The sequence below is a fragment of the Vombatus ursinus genome, unplaced genomic scaffold (assembly GCF_900497805.2).
Source record: "Vombatus ursinus unplaced genomic scaffold, bare-nosed wombat genome assembly UNPS02014792.1, whole genome shotgun sequence".
Lineage (NCBI taxonomy): Eukaryota > Metazoa > Chordata > Mammalia > Diprotodontia > Vombatidae > Vombatus > Vombatus ursinus.
This window is the reverse complement of record NW_020954570.1, coordinates 6,758,267-6,777,930: the sequence shown is the minus strand read 5'-3', so window position 1 is coordinate 6,777,930 and position 19,664 is coordinate 6,758,267. Positions and strand designations below refer to the sequence as shown.

At 36.5% G+C, this 19,664-nt stretch overlaps 1 pseudogene; it reads right to left on the bottom strand.

The window, feature by feature from the left end:
• Positions 1 to 19,664, bottom strand: part of LOC114048297 — a 53,717-nt pseudogene that overhangs the window by 7,859 nt on the left and 26,194 nt on the right.

Here is a 19,664-nt window from a genome sequence, read left to right as displayed (position 1 = left end):
TAACATAGTCATTATATTTGTATAATTTAATAATAATTTAGGCTACATTTTTTTGTTTTAATGTACCATATAAATAATGCTGAATTTATAGGTTACGCAGTTCCAAAGAACAATAAAGGAACATCACATGATAGGATAATTCCAACTTTCTTGAATTAAAGGTCACCTCATTTACATTTACTTATTTTTCTCTACTTAAAAAAATGAAAATGTTTTGAAAGTAGTAATGATCAGGAAAGAAGGAAACTGCAACATATCGTATGTTGATGCCATCCTAAGCAGTTAGGTTTTTTTAATAATTTATTTTCTTCAATTATATGACATCTACAGTACCTAAACCTAACAACTTCTCCAGTCAAATCTAGGGACTAAAAATTACTGCATTTGATTTGCTCTAGGGACAGAGCAAAATGTATAAAAAGCTATTTCACCGTGTTGGTTAGGCTTGTAGATCTTGACTCTAATAGTTCACACATTATTATCACTTGACCTTATAGAATAATTTCTACCTCGCTGTAGGTAGAATTCTCAATATAAGCACCAATCTTCTTGAGGCTATGTGTTATGTACAGGGCCAATTCAAACTGTTGACAGAATTGACTTGTCAGTTTAGTCTAAATGGCTATATAATCTGAATCAATGCTTTGCTGACCATAGCTGTGACACTGAAGTATGTTTTCTCAACTATGAGTTAACTGAATAATGATCTTCTCTTCAAATATAAGATAATTGTGACAATACGGAAGATGGTGACTTGCTTACCTGGGGATTCAAGGTGATGAAGAACTTCCTAAGAATAAGACTTACTAAAACAGCTAGATTAGATATCAAAGGAAACTACTGAGTGATTGTCTTTGGACAACTTTACACAAATTAGATTCGGTTTACAGATTCCGGGGAAGGTTCAATATGATAATTCTTAAAGATGAGGTAGTGTGAGAAAGGGGAGCAAAACACAGTAGAAACTATACGACTAGCAAATCATTAGGACATAGCACAGTGGTAGCTCAGTGGGAGACATCACAATGAGATAGCCAGAAGATGCCCTAGAATGCATAGGTTCCCAAAGTGGGTGATACTGCCCCCTGGGGGGGTGTTGGAATTATCCAGGGTGGTAGTAGTAGTTTAAAATGAAGCATATTAAAAAAAAATTAAAGGATTAAAGAAAGTTGATTTCCAGGAGGGTGCTGTGTAATTTTTTTTTTGAAAAGAGGATGGTAGGCCAAATAAGTTTGGGAACTTCTGTGCCTAGAGCATCCGAGGAATGAGTTGCCCATCATAGGTGTACCCTTAGCCACATATATTCTCTACATGTGTGCTGATCTATGTGTTCCCTATGTTTATCCATTTCTTGTATTGATGTGCATATTTGTGAGAGAGTATGCCCCAGGTTTGGGGGTGGGGAGAATGTTTTATTTCTACTTTTCAATGAATCAACAACAAGCATTTATTATACATCTATTATATACTAGACATTGTGCCAGGTGGTGCAGGGGATACAAGTGTAAAGAATGAGACAATATCTGCTTTCAAGGAACTTATATTCCAATGGGGGATACAACAAGTACATATAAATATATACAACATAAACATATGATATCGATTTTTAGTTTATCATAGTTTATTTAGTTTATTGATTTATTATGTATTATATATAATTATAATATTATATATTTATAATAAATTAATAAACACAAGTGTAAAAAAGTAGTTAGATGTGGATACAAGTAGTTGTGGGGATAAGGAAAGAATTGATATAGAAGGTGTAGATTCATGTTGAGCTAAATCTTAAAGAAGATGTTCTGACAGTTTACTGATGCAAGATAAATCAGAGGGACTCTGAGGCAGAGGTGAAGAAGGGCACCCTTTTGGGAATGCGGGATGAAGAATGCAAAGGCAGAGAGGCAAGAGAATGAGGGTCCCATGTGAAGGAAAGAGGGAAGGCCAGTTTGACTATCACATAATGAGACAGGAGTAATGTGCAATGAGTCTGGGAAGACTAGGTTGGGAAAAAGTTGTGTAGGAATTCAAAAGCTAAACAAAAGAATTTATATTTTATCCTAGAGATGATAGGAAGCCATTGGATTTGACTGAGTAGGGGAGTGGCATGGTCACTTAAGTTTCCTTAAGTGGTACGCAGTTATGGAAAATTACTTTGGAAACTGTGTGTAGGATGAACTAGAAAAGTGAGTCATGGAAACCAATTAGGAGGAAGCTGTTGTAATGAGAAGTGATGAGAGTATGAAGTAAGATGGTAACTATGTGAATGGAAAGAAGGGATAGCAGAGGTATTGTGAAGATTTGGCAAGTGATTGGCTATGTGGAGTTAGGGTGGATGAGGAATCCAGGATCATGTGGAGGTCATAATAATGCTATTTAATTAAATGCCTTTCATTAGTTGAGTCCTTTGACTAATAAGAAAAAATACACACTGATGATGATCTCATATGCAATAGTTTTGAGTAGATGCAGATATAGAAGTTCCTTGAACCTGAGCCAATCTTGTCTGGGAGACTCACTGAGAAAATTGGAAGAGGAAATTCCCAGATTCTACATCAAGATACATACACGTGTACGTATATGTGTTTTGTTCTCCATCCCACAATGTATTGCAAAATTTATACCTGAGGGTTTATGCCTAAGTTATTCATGTTTGAATCTTCTAAGAGTTTAGCATAGAACAAGGAGAAGGCACTCAATTTGTTGAATTAAACTGAAATGACACTAAGTTTGGGGTTTTGTTTGTTTTATTTTGAATTACTGGATAATTATAGGTAGTACTTTCAGAGTCCCAATTCCAGTTGACCTAGTAAACATCATTCCTAAAATGGTATGGGTAGTATTGTTTCATCAGCCACTTGAATCATGGAACTCTTCCAAGGAGTTACTGATAAAAGATTAGATGGCATGGTGAGAGAAAGAAGTTCTGTAGAAATCTATTTTAGTGATAATTTACTTTTTTTGCTTTTTTTTTTTGGTGGCAAATGGATCTTTTTCTTATTTTTTTGTTTTAAGAGGAAAAAATTTGCTTGTATTACCAGAAGTTCCCAAAAGACTTTGGTGATGCTTCTTGCCAACTCTCCTGATGCTGTCAAAGGAAGAGGTTCAATCTATGTTGTGTATAAATTGAGTTAGCAAAAACCTGAATTTTTAATTTTTTATTACAGAGGGATAAATTTCATTTCATCATGAATTTTTCCTCAACTAAATGTTCTGTAATTTTTTAAAAGATATCACTTACCCACTTCTAACTTTGTGACCAAATACAACCATGTAAGTTTTTGCCTTTCTATCCCCTAGTTTCACTGACCTTGTAGTGAAATATCTTTTAATCTTCTGTATATTTTTACCTCTTGCTATATATGTTTAATAGATATATAACAAGTTGTCTACTTGTGCCTTGCCCAGGGTCACACAACTAGTAAATGTCATGTGTCTGAGACTGGTTTTGAACTCATGTCCTCCTGACTTCAAGGCCAGAGCTCTATCCACTGCACCACCTAGCTGCCCCAATAATTTACTACATGGATAGTTTTGTTATTGATTTTATGTTTCTCTTTCACTTAGATTGTTGAAAGGGACCTGAAATTTTTTAAGGGCCTAGCAAGAATAAATTGTAAATAAATGATAATACGTATACACTTTAACCCAACTGTATAATAAGATATAGTAGTAAAAAATGAGTGAAAATTTCTAAGCATCTGATAAACAATATAACCTTTTAAATGTCTTGCACCTTGGATGATCTGCTCCAATCTGTTTAGGGTCATTGAATCACTGAATGTAGAGCTGGAAGGAATCTTAGAGATAATTTGTTTTAAACCCTTTATTTTACAGATAAAGAAAACTTATCCCCAGATAGGTTACAACTTAACCAAGGTAATATGATTCATTTATAGCAGTCAGAATTAGAACCCAGGTTGCTCATCAATGAAGATGTCACCAAAAGACATTCTTGATTAACTCTCTAAGTCACTTTCAATGCACTATCATGCCTATGGGAAAAAAGTGCTATTTACTTGGTGAAAAATGGTAACGTACATTCAAATGTAATGAAAAATTATGACTCACAAACTCCTTCAGTCAAGCCTAGAATACCAGGCAAATAAATCACTGTCCTGAAGTTTCTCTAACAAACCAGTCAGGCAGAGATTCATAATCTTGCATTTGTTTCTTAATGTATCCTTGATGAGCATTGACAATTATCTTATTTTCTTAATAGCTTCATCTCATGAGCTAAAGTATTTACAAGAACCATGATGCCAATCCTTCTGTCTTTCATCAAGCTCAATGTTGCTTCCCTTCCTCTGGCAAAAGTGTGTAATGGAAGAATGCCTGGACTGCAGGTAGAGGCTTTTTGCAATAGCTGATAAATCTGAGGAAGCCAGCTTTTGACCTTTGGGAGGAAATGTAATGTGGCCATCGGCACTGGCTTTGCTGCCAAATATTTTATTATTAAAAAAAAACAAACCCTTTTCTTTAGAAATTTCTGTGGCTTCAAATTATCTAGGGGATTCAAATGGAATAGATTTTAAAAACTCTCTAAACTCAAATGCAAGCTGAAAAAAATATACCAAACACTTTTCAAGTAATCAATCACTCTTCTTTCATCTAGATGTGGTCAATTCTTTTTAATATGTGCTGAATGGTAATTACTCAAGTGAGTACTCAATTACACATAGTCATTAGAGAAATGACCTCAAAGAGTGGATTGGGATTTGAGTCCCAATTCTGAAACATACTAGCTGTGTGATCCTAGGCAAGTCACTTAATTTCTCAAAACTCTCAGTAACTCTAAGACAGAAATGTTGCTGACCTGCTTGCTATAGAGGGAATTTCCTGACCTGAGTATTTATTCTATCAATGAAATCTCAGGTCTAGTCTCCATATCGCTTTCTTCACAATATCCCTATTAGGTAGACAGATGTTTACAAGGATTATTATCCCCTTCATACAAAGAAGGAAATTGACACTTACAGGTTATCCAAATTTCAGAATTACTTAATAAAGTATTAAGATTGGAGTTGGGAACTGAGCTCAAATCATCAGGGTCTAAGTTTAGTGTTCTGTCCACTATCCTTTGACACCCCAGTGTTGGAATGGAATTGCTTGTCCTTGTTATTGTTTGTCCTTCATTCTTTTTTTTTTCTAGTTTTTTGGTTGCATGCCCAATTCATTGATCTCCTCTTTCTCTATTTTATTCATGTAAGCATTTAGAAATATAAAACTTGCCCTAAGAACTGCTTTCACTGCATCCCACAAGTTTTGGTATGTTGTCTCATTATTATTATTCTCTTGAATGAAGTTATTGATTGTTTCTATGATTTGGTGTTTGATCCATTCAGTCTTTAGGATTAGATTATTTAGTTTCCAATTAATTTTTAGTCTATTTTTCCATGGCCCTTTATGACATATAATTTTTATTGCATCATGATCTGAAAAGGATGAATTTAATATTTCTGCCTTTCTGCATTGGATTGTGAGGTGTTTATGCCCTAGTACATGGTCAATTTTTGTGTATGTGACATGTACTATGAGAAAAAAGTATATTCCTTTCTATCCCCATTCAATTTCCTCCAGAGGTCTACCATATCTAACTTTTCTAAAATTCTATTCATCTCCTTAACTTCCTTCTTGTTTACTTTGTGGTTAGATTTATCTAGTTCAAAGAGGGGGAGGTTGAGGTCTCCCACTAGTATAGTTTTGCTGTCTATTTCTTCCTGTAACTCCCTGAGCTTCTCCTCTAAGAATTTGGATGCTATACCATTTGGTGCATATATGTTTAGTAATGATATTACTTCATCGTCTGTGGTGCCTTTTAGCAGGATATGGGATCTATTTTTGCTTTTGTTTTGTCTGAGATCAGGATTGCTATCCCTGCTTTTTTTTTTTTACTTCAGCTGAGGCATACTACATTCTACTCCAGCCTTTTACCTTTACTCTGTGTGTGTCCCTCTGTTTCAAATATGTTTCCTGGAAACAATATATTGTAGCATTATGGTTTTTAATCCATTTTGCTATCTGCTTCCATTTTATGAGAGAGTTCATCCCATTCACATTCACAGTTATGATTACTATCTGTCTTTCTCTTCATCCTATTTCCCCCCTGTTTATGCTTTTCTTTCTCCTTTCTCCCTTTCCCTCCTCACTAGTATTTTGCTTTTGACCACTGCCTCCCTCAGTCCCACCTCCCTCAGTCCCCCCTCCCTTCTATTAGCCCCCTCCATTTTCTTTCCCTTTACCCTTACTACTTCTTCCCTCCCTTCTATTTCCTCTCCCTTTTCTTTCCCCTTTTCTTTCCTACTGCCTATAGGGCAAGTTAGATTTCTTTACCTAACTGATTATGTTATTCCCTCCTTGAACCAAATCGATGAGAGTAAGGTTCAAAGGCTCATCTCTCTACCTTCTTTCCTTCTACTGTAATAAGTTTTTGTGCCTTTTCCTATAACATAATTTACCCTTGTCTGCCTACTCCTTTCTTTTTCTCCCAGTACAATCTCTTAATTAGATCAGATTAATCCACTTACTTAGATCCATTTAACCCACTTAATTTGATTTTTTTTATCATTACATCAAAGTCAACTTATATCCATCCCCTCTATGTATACCCCTTTAAAATGGTGTAATAACAATATAATTCTCAAGAGTTACAAGTGTTATCTTCCATTGTAAGGTTGTAAACAGTTTGCCTTTTCTTAATAATATGCTGTTGTTGTTTTTCTGTCCTATTTACCTTTTTATGTCTCTCTTGAGTCTTGTATTTGAAGATCAAATTTTCTGTGGAGTTCTGGTCTTTTTATCAGGAAGGCTTGGAAGTCCCCTATTTCATTGAATATCCATCTCCTCCCCTGAAAGATTATGCTCATTTTTGCTGGGTAGTTGATCCTTGGTTGTAACTTAAGCTCCTTTGCCTTATGGAATATCATGTTCCATGCCCTACGATCTTTTAATGTAGAAGCTGCAAGGTGTTGCGTAATCCTGATTGTGGTTCCATGATATTTAAATTATTTCTCTCTGGCTGCTTGCAGTATTTTCTCTTTGATCTGGTAATTTTGGAATTTGGCTACTATATTCCTTGGCGTTTTCAATTTGGTATCTCTTTCAGGAGGTGATTGGTGGATTCTTTCTATGGCTACCAGAGGGTAAAACTACTGAGGGAACTAACCTCAGGGTAGGTTTCCTTGATGATTTCCTGAAAGATGCTGTCTAGGCTCTTTTTTTCATTGTGATTTTCAGGTAGACCAGTAATTTTAAATTGTCTCTCCTGGATCGATTTTCTAGGTCAGTTGTTTTACCAATGAAGTATTTTACATTTTCATCTATTTTTTCATTCCTCTGTTTCTGTTTGACTGATTCTTGATCTTTCATAGAGTCAGTAGCTTCCATTTGCTCAATTCTAATTTTTAACAAATTGTTTTCTTCTATTAGGTTTTGTACCTCATTCTCCATTTGGCCCATTTTACATTACTCCTCAATGAGTTTTTGGGCCTTTTTTCTATTTGGCCAATTCTGCTTTTTAAGGAGGTGTTTTCTTCAGTCTACTTTTTTTTTTCCAGTTGGCCAATTTTTTTTTTTAAGGACTTGTTTTCTACAGTTAATTTTTGCACTCCCTTTTCAAAGCTATTGACTGTCTCTTGCATACCTTTCATTTCTTTTCCCAATTTTTCTTCTACCTCTCTTATTTGACTTTTAAAATCCTTCTTGAACTTTTGGGATTCATACCAGTTCATATTCCCTTTGGAGGTTTCAGATGTGGGTTTGTTGACAATGTTGTCCTCTTCAGAATTTCTGCCTTGATCTTCACTGTCCCCATAATAAGAATCTGTGGTATGTTTCTTTTTGCTCATTGTGATTGCTTATTTCCTGGCCTTTAAAAAATGAACTCTCCTGCTGAGGAGCAGGAGGCACTGACCCAAGCTTCTTATGCTGGGAGCTCAGGGCCTGGTCATTGGCTTTGTGTGTTGGGGCCTCAGATGCTGGCAGTTGGAGGCTGTAGGGTTCTGGTAGCTTATCTGGTGTTGGACTGGAATCAGCAACACTAGAGCCCTAGGGGTGGGGTGGGTAGTATGGTGCCTGGAGGTTGACTGCTCACCTGGATCTTTCACTTTCTTCAGCTCCTTGCAGATGGGTGTTTCACTGCTGCAGGATGTTTCTCCCCTTGGGGCTTTCCCCCTTGGAGCTGTGCTTCCCAGAGTTTTGCTTAGGCAGTAGGAGACTTGGCTGCTGGAGAACACCATGGCACATGGTGGTTTTCCAAGCTGGTTTCCACTGGTTCCCCTCCCTGGACTGAGGTGCTACAGGGTCCTGGTGTCGGTGCTTGCCTGCTCCACCACCTGTGGTTCAGGATCTCCCCCTGGTATGCTGAGGTGGGCCTTTCTGCTAACTTGTTGGTATGTCTCCCATTCTGTACTGCTCCCCTTCCCCCAGGGTAAGAGGGACCTTTCCCATTAATCCTTCAAGCTTCCTGGGCTATAGGAGTGCTCCACCCTGTCTTTTTGTTGGTTCAGTTGTTCCAGCTGAAATAAATATCTCAGGGTGATATTTTCTGGGCTTTCAGAGGTTAATAAGGGATGGTGAGAGTGATTTACTTCTTACTCTGCCATCTTTACTGCCAGAAGCAGAACCTGTTTGTCCTTCGTTCTCAAAGAAGACCATGACATCAGAGAGGTAATGCCCTGACGTGCAAGTGAATTGGATTTAAGTGAGGGACAGCTGTGCAAAGTCACCAGCCTCACTCTCCCCTCTGGAGCTATCTGGGTCTGGTGGCCAGATATAGATCAGGATGACTGGAGATGGCTTGTTCTATGTGTATCACGAAAGGTGACTACAGAGTATAGTTGCCAGTTGTTCTTTACTGAGGACAAAACAAGAGTATTTAAAGAAGTCAAAAAGGCTTTAGGTTTTATACATAAAGAATTTTTTGTCAGTAATTGTTTTTAAGTACCGTTATTAAAAGAGATAATGAAATATTTCTCTGGGGTTGTTAAAAAAAGAATAGATTTTTAGCTCTCTAAATTGGTTAAGATATTATCTTGACTAAAGGCATTGAGAACAGGCTAAGATCCTTTTAAGGATCTGTCCAGTCTAATAGTCAGTAACTAACACTTACGGTAACTAAATATATGAAAGAAAGGAAGGGCTCATAGGACAAGACTGCACCTTAGTTATAAGAAATCAACGAAGAAATTGGACCATAATATTCTTGAAAGCAAAGAATAGTTGGCAACTCAAAACAACATAACTTCCATGAATGGAAGATTAGATTCTAGAGTCCACTAAAAATGGAAAGGAAGGAGATGAATTTTAGAAAGGGAAGCCACAAACCTCAATGTCGTCCTTGATTCCTCATTCTCATTCACTCCATATATCCAATCCATTGACAAATATTGTTGTTTTAACTTTCACAATATCTCTCATATTGTTTATTTCTTCCACTCAAATAACTACCTCCCTAGTTTGGGCCCTCGTTGCTTCTAACCTGGACTATTATAATAGCTTTCTATCTTCCTGCCTCAGATTTTTCTAATTTATTCTTTTCTCAGTGTCTAAAGTGATTTCTTGAAAGTATAGGTATGAGCAAGTCACCCTCTCCCACAAATGAATTTTACTCCAGTGGCTCCCTATTCCCACCATGAACAAATATAAAATCTTCTGTTTGGCATTTTCTTCACAACCATTCCTCTTCCTATCTATCCAATCTTTGTATACTTTACTGTCCTCCACAAATCTATAATCTAGTCACTCTACTTTACATAGTACTCTATTCCTATCTTGTTTTACACATGCTTTCCCTTTTTACCTTTGCATCACTTGCCCTGGCTTCCTTCAAGATTAAACTCAAATCCTACATTTTTCAGGAGGCCTTTTCTGCTTCTTTATAAAACTAGGAGCCAAATGTCAAATTATATAAAAAATTTTCAAAGGGAGAATTTAAAACTATCAACAACTATTCATATCACTAATAAAAAGAAAAATCCAAATGAATAAAATTGAGCCTTTATCTCAAACCCATCAAAATGGCAATGAGGGAAATAATATTAGAAAGACTGTAGGAACACAGGCACACTAGTGCAATATTGATAAAGTTGTGCATTGCTACAACCATTCTGGAAAACAATAGGAAAGTGAGTGAGAACAGTAAATTGCTCATATCCTTGATTCAGCCCAAAGAGATCAAAGACAGAAAGGTCTCATGTATACAGAAAGATTCATAGCAGTAGTTTTTGTGTTAGCAAAAAGAAAAGGAAACAAAGAAACATTCCCCTAATTGGGAATGGCTAAACAAATCATGGCACATGAATGTTGTGCAATGTAATTTTTCCCATGGAAAGTGATGAATATTAGAAATTTTGAGGAATATAGGAAGATTTGTAAGAATTGATATATGGCAAAGGAAGCAGAATTGAAAGAACAGTATACCCAATTATTTGAGTAAAATGAAGGAAAATAATAGTAATAGGCACCTTCACACAAATTAAATGCAATGACCAGTCTATGTTCCAGAGGATGTCTGATAAAACACATTTAGTTGGGTAATGGAAATCATAATCTAATTGAAGGTGAAATATTGCTTATATTGTCAGTTGGTTTTACTTAACTATTTTTCTTTGTTACAATGGAAAATGAGGTATTGGAGGGGAGAATGATTATATGATTATAGTGTAAACAACAAAATAAATCCATGAAACTTCTCTTAAAAAAAATTTTAAACTCATAGATACAATTCTATGTTTTAGTTATCAAAGGACTTTAATTCTTGAATTTATCTGGCTAGAGTAAGACCTGAGCCCAAGGCTTTTCTCTGACATATAAGCCATGTTAGCCTGAGGAACCACTTAACTAGGCAATTTTATTTTTTCAAAAAACATTATTTTTTAAATTAATAAGCAAATATTTTCTCTCACTTCCATGTCTCTCCATGCCCACACAGAACAATAAAAAAAGAAAACCCTCACGGCAAATACGAATAGTCAAGCTAAACAAATTTCTATATGTCCATGTCAAATACCATGGACCTCTTTCTGTATTTTAATTCAATCACCTAACTTGAAGGAGGGGATGTAGTTCTTTCTTAATGGAACTACAAATTATAGTACATGAATATAATGGAATATTATTGCACCATAAGAAATGATAAAAAGGACAATTTCAGAAAAAACTGGGAAGCCTTCTATGAACTGATGCAGTGTGATGTGAGCATAAGTAAACAAATTATACAATGACAACATTAAAGAGAAAAACAACTTTGAAATGCTTTAGAACTCTGATCAATGCAATGACAAAGCATGATTTCAGAGGCCTGAAGATGCTAAGTTGTGAGAAGATCCTGACATCCAATGGTAGAGAGAGTTTCCTCACTTGGAAGTTCTCCCTACCAATGAAATAACCCTTCCAGCCTTTATCCCATTTCTATCCCTCAGTCAGGCCTAACTTTAGCTTTCTAAATCTTGTTTTAGAAAAAACACCCTGATTTATTTACATGCCAAAGGGCACAATTTCATCAATCGGAAGCTCCTTCTACCACTGCAGGTAGGTAACACCAATAACCTTATGGAGATGTCCTATAGAGTTGCCCTAAACCTATTGAAAATCACACAAATGGAAAAGCAGAATCTGAACCCAGATCTTTCAGATGCCAAGCTCAGCATGTTGCTGTCCACTATGCACTATGCCATTTTGCCCTTACTGTGCAATTTCCTCAATGAGCTCTAAAAGGGGGCATACACACACACACACACACACACACACACACACACATTCACACACATATATGTATGTTTACACATGCATATATACTCATGCATATGTATGTAAATATGTATAAACATATAACATATACACTTATGTCTATATGTGTGTGTTATATATGATATATAAATATACCTTTCACCTTCTCATTGAGGATAATTACTAGCCTTTAGATGATGTCAAGTAAGGTAGAATTTCTACTGTGGTGTCTTTGGAAATGGTTCTGTGTTTTGAGGACCATTGCCTTAGGCTGGAGAATTCCTAGGGTGTCCTGCCACATCTAGGTTGAAACATTGATTTGATCTTCTAACACCCTATCTGCTCTGCAAGGCCCAGTAGGTTTCATTCACCCAGATGTGACCCTATTATCATTAGTGTGACTATTTCTGGTCCTACATATAGGCCTTCATGCAATTGCTGGGGGGAACAAAGGAGGGAGATATCTACAGAGGTGATTAGAATGAAAGCCATGAGCATTAACTGTGGGCTTTGTATTGCTATGTAGGACATACTAAGAGATCCAAGGAGGCCACGTGTAAAAATAGCAAAATGAAATTAGTACACTGCAAGTCTGCCCTGAGGAGCAGGCATGACCTGACTTGATGATTCTTTACATACAAAATGGATTTTATTTTTAGGGCACTCTATCTGGTATAACAATGACTTGGCTGATAGGGAAGTAGTGGGTATAGTTAGTCTTAGTGGCTGGCACTTATGCCTGAGAAGAACAAAATAGCTTATTTAAACTGTCAAGCCTTAATTGTTTCATTAGATGGTGGTACTTTTTGACAAAAAGAGCTAGCTGACTGTTGAAAGCAAGAATGATGCACAGTAATTCTGGCAGGGCACTGGGGTGCTGCACTGGTTACCTCTCCTTTGTTTCTTCCTAGTTCATCACTGTTACAAGAAGTTTCATTTTCTATTATAATGACTACTATTAAAATCAGTTAAAAGCCTTTTCATGAGCTCTGTGATACGTTTCACATATTTTTAGATATGAATGAACCATACACGAACATTCTTGCATTTGTATTCAGCTATTGTGTCTCCAGCATCCAGTTTAATGTCAATTATGGTAATGACTGATATTTATATGGGTCCTTGAACCCAGCAGGATCCTAAAGTGATTTACACGTTTTATACATTATACATGAATTGCGTTGCTCACCAGTGACTTGCAACCACCTCTGGGCTGTAACCTCTTGGCTATTAATATCACATTGCAACAAGATATCACTTCTGGATGGAAAATGTGGAATACACCGTCTAATTGAAATGACTAGGGTAACTTTTAGGTTGACAGGATACAAGTACTCAGATTAATATTTGAATGGGACATGGTTGTGAAGTTACAGGCTAGGGATTTCAGTGGTAAATAAAGCACTTTCCATGTCTTAATTTTATAAAGAATTTGTGCTCCTCCCAATAATGCTGCACATCTGTGGGATATCAGGAGAGTGAGAGTGGGGTGGGGACCCAGGGAGGAGTGATCTTGATTTATTTCTAGCTGCCTGGTGGAATAAAGACCCACAGTATGTTTTCCATTTACACACATTTAAGAATTTGGAGGTAGTATAGTAGGAGGGGGTGATTCTATCTCATCCAGACACATCCTAAAAGCTTTTTATTATTTGAAACACAGAAATCAGATTCCAGAGATAGCTTTTTTTCCTCAGGTACATGGATCCAAATGTGATTAATGTCGTTTTCAAAAGCCTTAGCCTAACACTTCCCACATAGGCAGAGCTCAGGGAAGGATCCTCCCAGGTTCCTTTGCCCTTTTATTTTTGAGAGGGAGGATGGCTGTGGTCTGACTGCGTCTGCTATGTGGACTGCATGGCTCTCTGCATTTGAAGCTGGTGCTCGGCTGATTTATTTTCATTTCAGGTTTTTAAATTAGCTTTGTTTAAAATGGACTATCTTTCTCTAAGGGCAGATTTGCTTTTAGCCAAGTCTCACATTACGTGGTGTATATAAATTTTGGTTGAGTTGTTTCCAGACTGAAAGGTCCTAAAATGTTGAAGTCCATATTTAAAATCACCTGGGCATTTTGTCACTTTCAAAAGACAAAGTCTGTGCCTTACTTTGTGAATCCTTAGACAATTAAGTGATTACTATAGTGGAAAGAATACTTTAAATCACAATGGTAGTTTTTATTTTTATATATCACTCTCACTGTTCTGCATTCTAGGGCCAATAAGTATAGTGGATAAGAGAAGGGGCCTGAAAGTCAGAAAGATCTGTGTTCAAGTCCCATTTCTGATATATATACATATATGTATTGTCTGAGTGATCCTGGGCAAATCATTACTTAACTTTTTAACATTCATAAACAAGTCTCAGAGACTGAATGCAAGGGTTCATGTTCATTGTTGAAGTTTTCTCATTGGAAATTCTCTGTACCAAAGAAATCACTGATATGATTACAAAGTAAAAAGGTGTGTGATCATCTTGTGAAGGAGCTGATCATAAAGGTTTGGGGAATATGTCAAAGAATGGAGAGACTCTTTGAGCCTCCATTTATAGGTGGTTTCAAATGTAAGAATGGATAGGAGGAAGATTTACAGTTGATACACCTCCATACAGACCTAGAAAATGCACTAAATTGAGTTATGATCAGGAAATCCATGATAAAAATCACAGGGAGTAATTTTTCTTGTCCAGGATGGTTTAGGGAAACAGAGATCTGCAGACAATGGGAACAGGGGTATGGAGCATTCTAGTTTAGGGAAAGGCTGTGCATCAGGGCAATAAGAGGTTCCAAATCCAGTAAAAAGGGGCCTGATTTTGTGAAGGGTGAAGGAATAGTAACTGACTGACAAATCTATTTTTATTTACACAGTACCAGGTCATAGAACCAAGGCTGAAGGAGAACTGAACTTAGGGTGGCATTCCAGGGCAAGGAGCAGTGGTGAGTCTAGGTGATATATCAAACAGTTTTGTCACTTTGAGCTAGCAGAATTTTCTCCTGGCTGATAATGGTTGGGAGCTGAAGCCAGTTGCACTCTACTGGAACTCTTATTGGGGCAAATCCACAGGTGTACTGTATAGACCCAAATTTAGGTCAGAACTGGTGGAACTCAGACTGGAGTGGGGTGGAAATTAATCTTTTCCCTGAATTAGACCATATTGGTAATACATAAATCTCCTAGATTCCTAGCTCTAGTTGTCTTTGAGATATTGAAATAACTCAACATTCAGTACTCTAAGAAAGTAGCACCAGGTTCAGACCAGACATTTTCTTTAGAAGTACACTGCCTGGCCCTAGTCTGAGGTCAGAAAGTGGGCTGAAAGAATGTGTAAGTGAAAAAAGAACCTCATCATAAAAATCTATTATGGCGACAGTGATGCTCAAGATACAGACCCAGAAGGAGAGAATCATTTGAAAGCATCTGCAATAGGCAAAACTTCAAAGGAAAATAGATTGGGCACAAATTCAACTAGAATTCTGGAACAGAGGAAGTAAGAGGTTTTTTTTAAAATAGTTAAAATGATTTTATAAATGAAATCAGAATGGTAAAGAAAAACAATAGAAAAGGAAGGATTCTGAAAGAAAATAGAAAGAGAATAAAAAATATGGCAAAAGAAATACCAACCTTTTACTAGCAACAAATTCCTGGAAAATTAGAATAGATTGAGTAGAAGTAAATGATTCTATGAGATAAGAATAAGTAATAAAACAAAATCAAAAGAAAAAAAAGAAAATGTAAGGTATCCCACAGCAAAAATGACTGATCTGAAAACTAAATTGAAGAAAGATAATTTAGAAATCACTGGACTACCAGTGATAACAGAAAGTCATGCCCAAAACAAGAGCCTCATATTTCAAGAAATCATAAAAGAAAACTGCCTGGATCCCTTAGGACCAGAGGGGAATATAGAAATCAAAAGAATCTACCCATCATCTCTTGGAATAAATTTTCAAATGAAAACTGCCAGGGATATCATGGCCAAAATCCAAAGTTTCCAAGTCAAAGAAAAAGAAATACTGCAAGCAATTGGAAAAAAAAGAATATAAGTACCAAGGAACACACCTGATCACAGGATCATGTCAGGATCCCACACAATTTAGTAGCTACCATCATAAAGGAGTGGGAAGCTTGGAATATGATATTCTAGAAGACAAAAGATATAGGCTTACCAACAATAACAACTTACCTGGCAAAACCAAGTATAATAATAAATAAGGGGAAAAATGGATCTTTAGTGGAATAGAGAACTTCCAAGCATTCTCGATGAAAAATTAAAGGTGAATAGAAAATTTGATATTCAAACACAAGGCTCAAGAAAAGCATTAAAAGGTAAACATGAGTGACAAATCAGGAGAGACTAACCAAGGTTAAATTGTTTACATTCCCATATGGGAAGAAAATGTATGCAACCCCTCAGAACTTTATCATCACTAAGGGTTTTAGAGGCTTTTGGATAGGGTGAGGCAGGTAGGTGGCATAGTGGACAGAGCACTGGGCTGATTTAGAATCAGGAAGATTCGTGTTCACGAGTTCAAATCTAGCCTCAGATACTTACTAGCTGTGTGACCTTGGGCAAGTCACTTAACATGTAGATGGTACAGTGGATGGAGTGCTAGACCTGGAGTCAGGAAGACCTGAGTTCAAATTCTGCCTCAGACACTTATTAGCTATTTTACCCTGGGCATGGCACTTAATTCTGTTTGCCTCAATTTCCTGATCTATGAAATTAATGGAGAAGGAAATGGCAAACTACTTCAGTGTCTATGCCAAGAAAATCCTGAACAAGAAGTCATGAAGAGTTGGACATGACTAAACACTTAAACAGGGTAATGGTTCTGTTATTTTTTGATGATCTTGAAAGAAGAAAAGAAAGTGAGAGGGAAAAATTAATACTATAGCATAGAAAAAGAGAAAGGATGGGAAAAATCATCTTATGTAACTGGGGTACACAAGGAAGGAGGGATGGGGGAAGCGGTCCATACTTGAACCTTATTCTTATCTGATTTTATCAAAGGAGGGAAAAATACAATTGCTTTGTGTATCCACAGTGTTTAGCACAATGCCTGGCACATAGTATATTTGTAATAAATGCTTACTGACTGACTGACTGACACACAGATATTTCAACCGGGAAACAGGGAGAAAAGGAGAATAGGAAAGGGTAGGGGTAAGAGGGAGGGTGAAGCAAGGGATGAATTAATTCTAAGCAAAACAAACTAGCTAAGGATACATAAAAATATTTATAGCCATTCTTTTTGTAGTGGCAAAGAATTGGAAACTGAGTGGAGACCCACCAATCAGGGAATCAATGATTAAATTCGAGTACACAAATGTGATAGAATACTATTGTGCTGTAACAAATGCTGAAAGGATGGCTTCAGAGAGATGTGGGAAGACTTGTAGGCAGAGTGAAGTGAGCAAAATTGGAAGAATGGTTTATACAATGATAATATTATAAACACAACCAACTCTAAATGACTTGGGAACTCTGATCAATGGAATGAGCAGACATGATTCCAGAGGACTCACAGTGTTATACTCCTCATGACAGAGAGGCTATGGACTCAGAAAGCATATTGAGACTTTTTTTTTTTGACATGACCAACATGGGAATTTGTTTTGCTTGACTGTACTTGTTTGTAATAGGAGTTTTGTTTTTCTTTATCAATTGTTAGTGGGTGGGTATGAGTGATAGAAGATGATTTTTTTTTATTAAAAAATAAAATTTAATTTAAAAAAATAAAAAGGAAATGTAAAAACAGTTTGTGTGGTTTGATTTTGTGTCTAACTAGGTGAGGAAGTGCCACAATATTTCCTTGAAATAATGTGAGAAATGAGCAAGAGATAAAGCCAGAGATCTAGATTCTGTAAGCCTGGTTTTAGAAAAGCAAAACACAGAGCACAGGCTTTGACCAAATCAGATGGAAGCAGTGCTAGTTATCAAGATGTTGTAAAACAGTTGTCAAACAGAGTCCTCTTTCTTTTACCAGTGTGGACAGGACCTACAGGCTTGTGTCTGATGTTTTCAGCATGTGCTGACATGTATGTTTTCATACACCTATCAGTCACAGCCATGTTTGTCTTGGTTTGTTGCCACCCAGAAAGATACACAGAGATATAAACTCTTGGGAAACTGAATACAGAGTCCTTCACGGCTAAGACAGCTAGGTTAAGGGCCACTATGGAGACCAAACATCCTTGTGTAATAGAAGTAAACAGTTTCCTTTCACAAATGTACGTGGTCAATCATCTGAATAAATGTATTTCAGATTGTCTTTGTTTTTTTCCAGGTAATCAAAGAACCTTAGAATTGATTTGCTTTCCTATACTTAAATATATTTTATTGCTGCATCTCTCCTGCCATATGAGATCTGGGGAACGTAGAGGAGGTTTTATTTAGTTTTTGTAAAATGTTCTGAGTTCCCCAAGAGGATAGTTTCTAGGAATTGAATAAGTAAATAAATTCAAGATGTTTCTTCCCCCAGAAGCTCACCTATGCCAAAAGTCTCAGGCCATCTTGCCAACTAATAGTACTAAAAACCTTAAAGCTATAATGTGTGGCATGGCCATGGATATTATAGCAAATCATGTCACCCCAGGGTTGAATAAAATATATGGCAATGTTCTTTTTCAGAATCTAATCAAGTGCACACTAGTGCTGGAAAGTATAGTCTGGAGCTTAATAGCATCCCTCTACTTAACTTCTTTACCTCAGTTTCTCCATCCATAAAATCAGGATATTAATAATTGCAATTTTACTGCTATAATATGAGAATTAATGGAGTTAATGTCAGTTAAGTGCCTTGGCCAAAAGGTCCTCTAAGTTCAAAGTATCATCTCTAAATCATTGATAATAACTTGCATTATTAGAAAACTGCTCTTATAATCTTGAATTCAAGATAGAGTTTGAGATCTGCTTCCAGGATCCTGTTTGTTAAGCTTAGACAGGGTGCTTCATGAAAGCATGAAAGTCATGATGGGAATAAAAAAGAGATCGTAGTCATTTGGTTGCTATTCTACTTTTTGTGAAATTTTTTTAATGTCCTTTTTGCAGTCCTGATAGAAGAAGAATGGATAACTCCTCCTCTAGCAAATACTGAATGTTGTTTTTCATGGTTCCTCAAGGCCCATTTTTTGTGCCCCGAGTGCAGAACAGTGCTAAAATGAAAGGTCAAGTTTAGAAGGAGACTTCCTACCACCCCCAGCTCAATTCCATTATGACAAATAAGATTATAGGCACTCCTGTCCCAGTGTGGGTTATTTGGAAATAGGTGCTAATTCTCAATTTCCTTCTCCCATCTCCTTAACATTTGTTTATTGGCCAAATATGTAGATGTCCCCAAAAGCCCTGTTCTATACTCCCTCAATCTCTAAGGCATTGATTTCTCCTCCAATTGTCTCTTTTTTCTAGTCCTTTCCCAGATAACATTAAAGAAAATCCAATTAAAATTTCCAGAATGGGAAAGTGCAACTTAGCTACCTTTTTGGGGAAAGGGAAGTTGGGTACAAATTCACAATTTTAAATTCTAAGGAAATTACAAAATAGCTCCATGATGACTTTTAAAATACAAATATGTAAATATAGATATCTATAAAGCACTGGATTTGTTTCATGCTTAAATTTAGTTGTAGAATATAAGTAACATATGAATGTTTCAGGCATATGGTCAATCAGCCCATGGTAGAATGCCTGGCATTATAGAAACAATAAATTCTAACATATCTGGAAGCATGATGTCGATGCACCCTATAGGTAATAGAAAGGAGATATAATTTGAAAGATGATGGGAATGGTTAGCTCATTTGCAACAGTTCCTTGGAGTTACAGAATTATTGGTATAAAAATTAATATTATCTCAATAAGACAAAAATTTTGAAACATTAAGGGAGGAGAGGTGGAATTTGTGGAGGAATTGGATAGTATTTGTCTTCAACTTTTGTGCC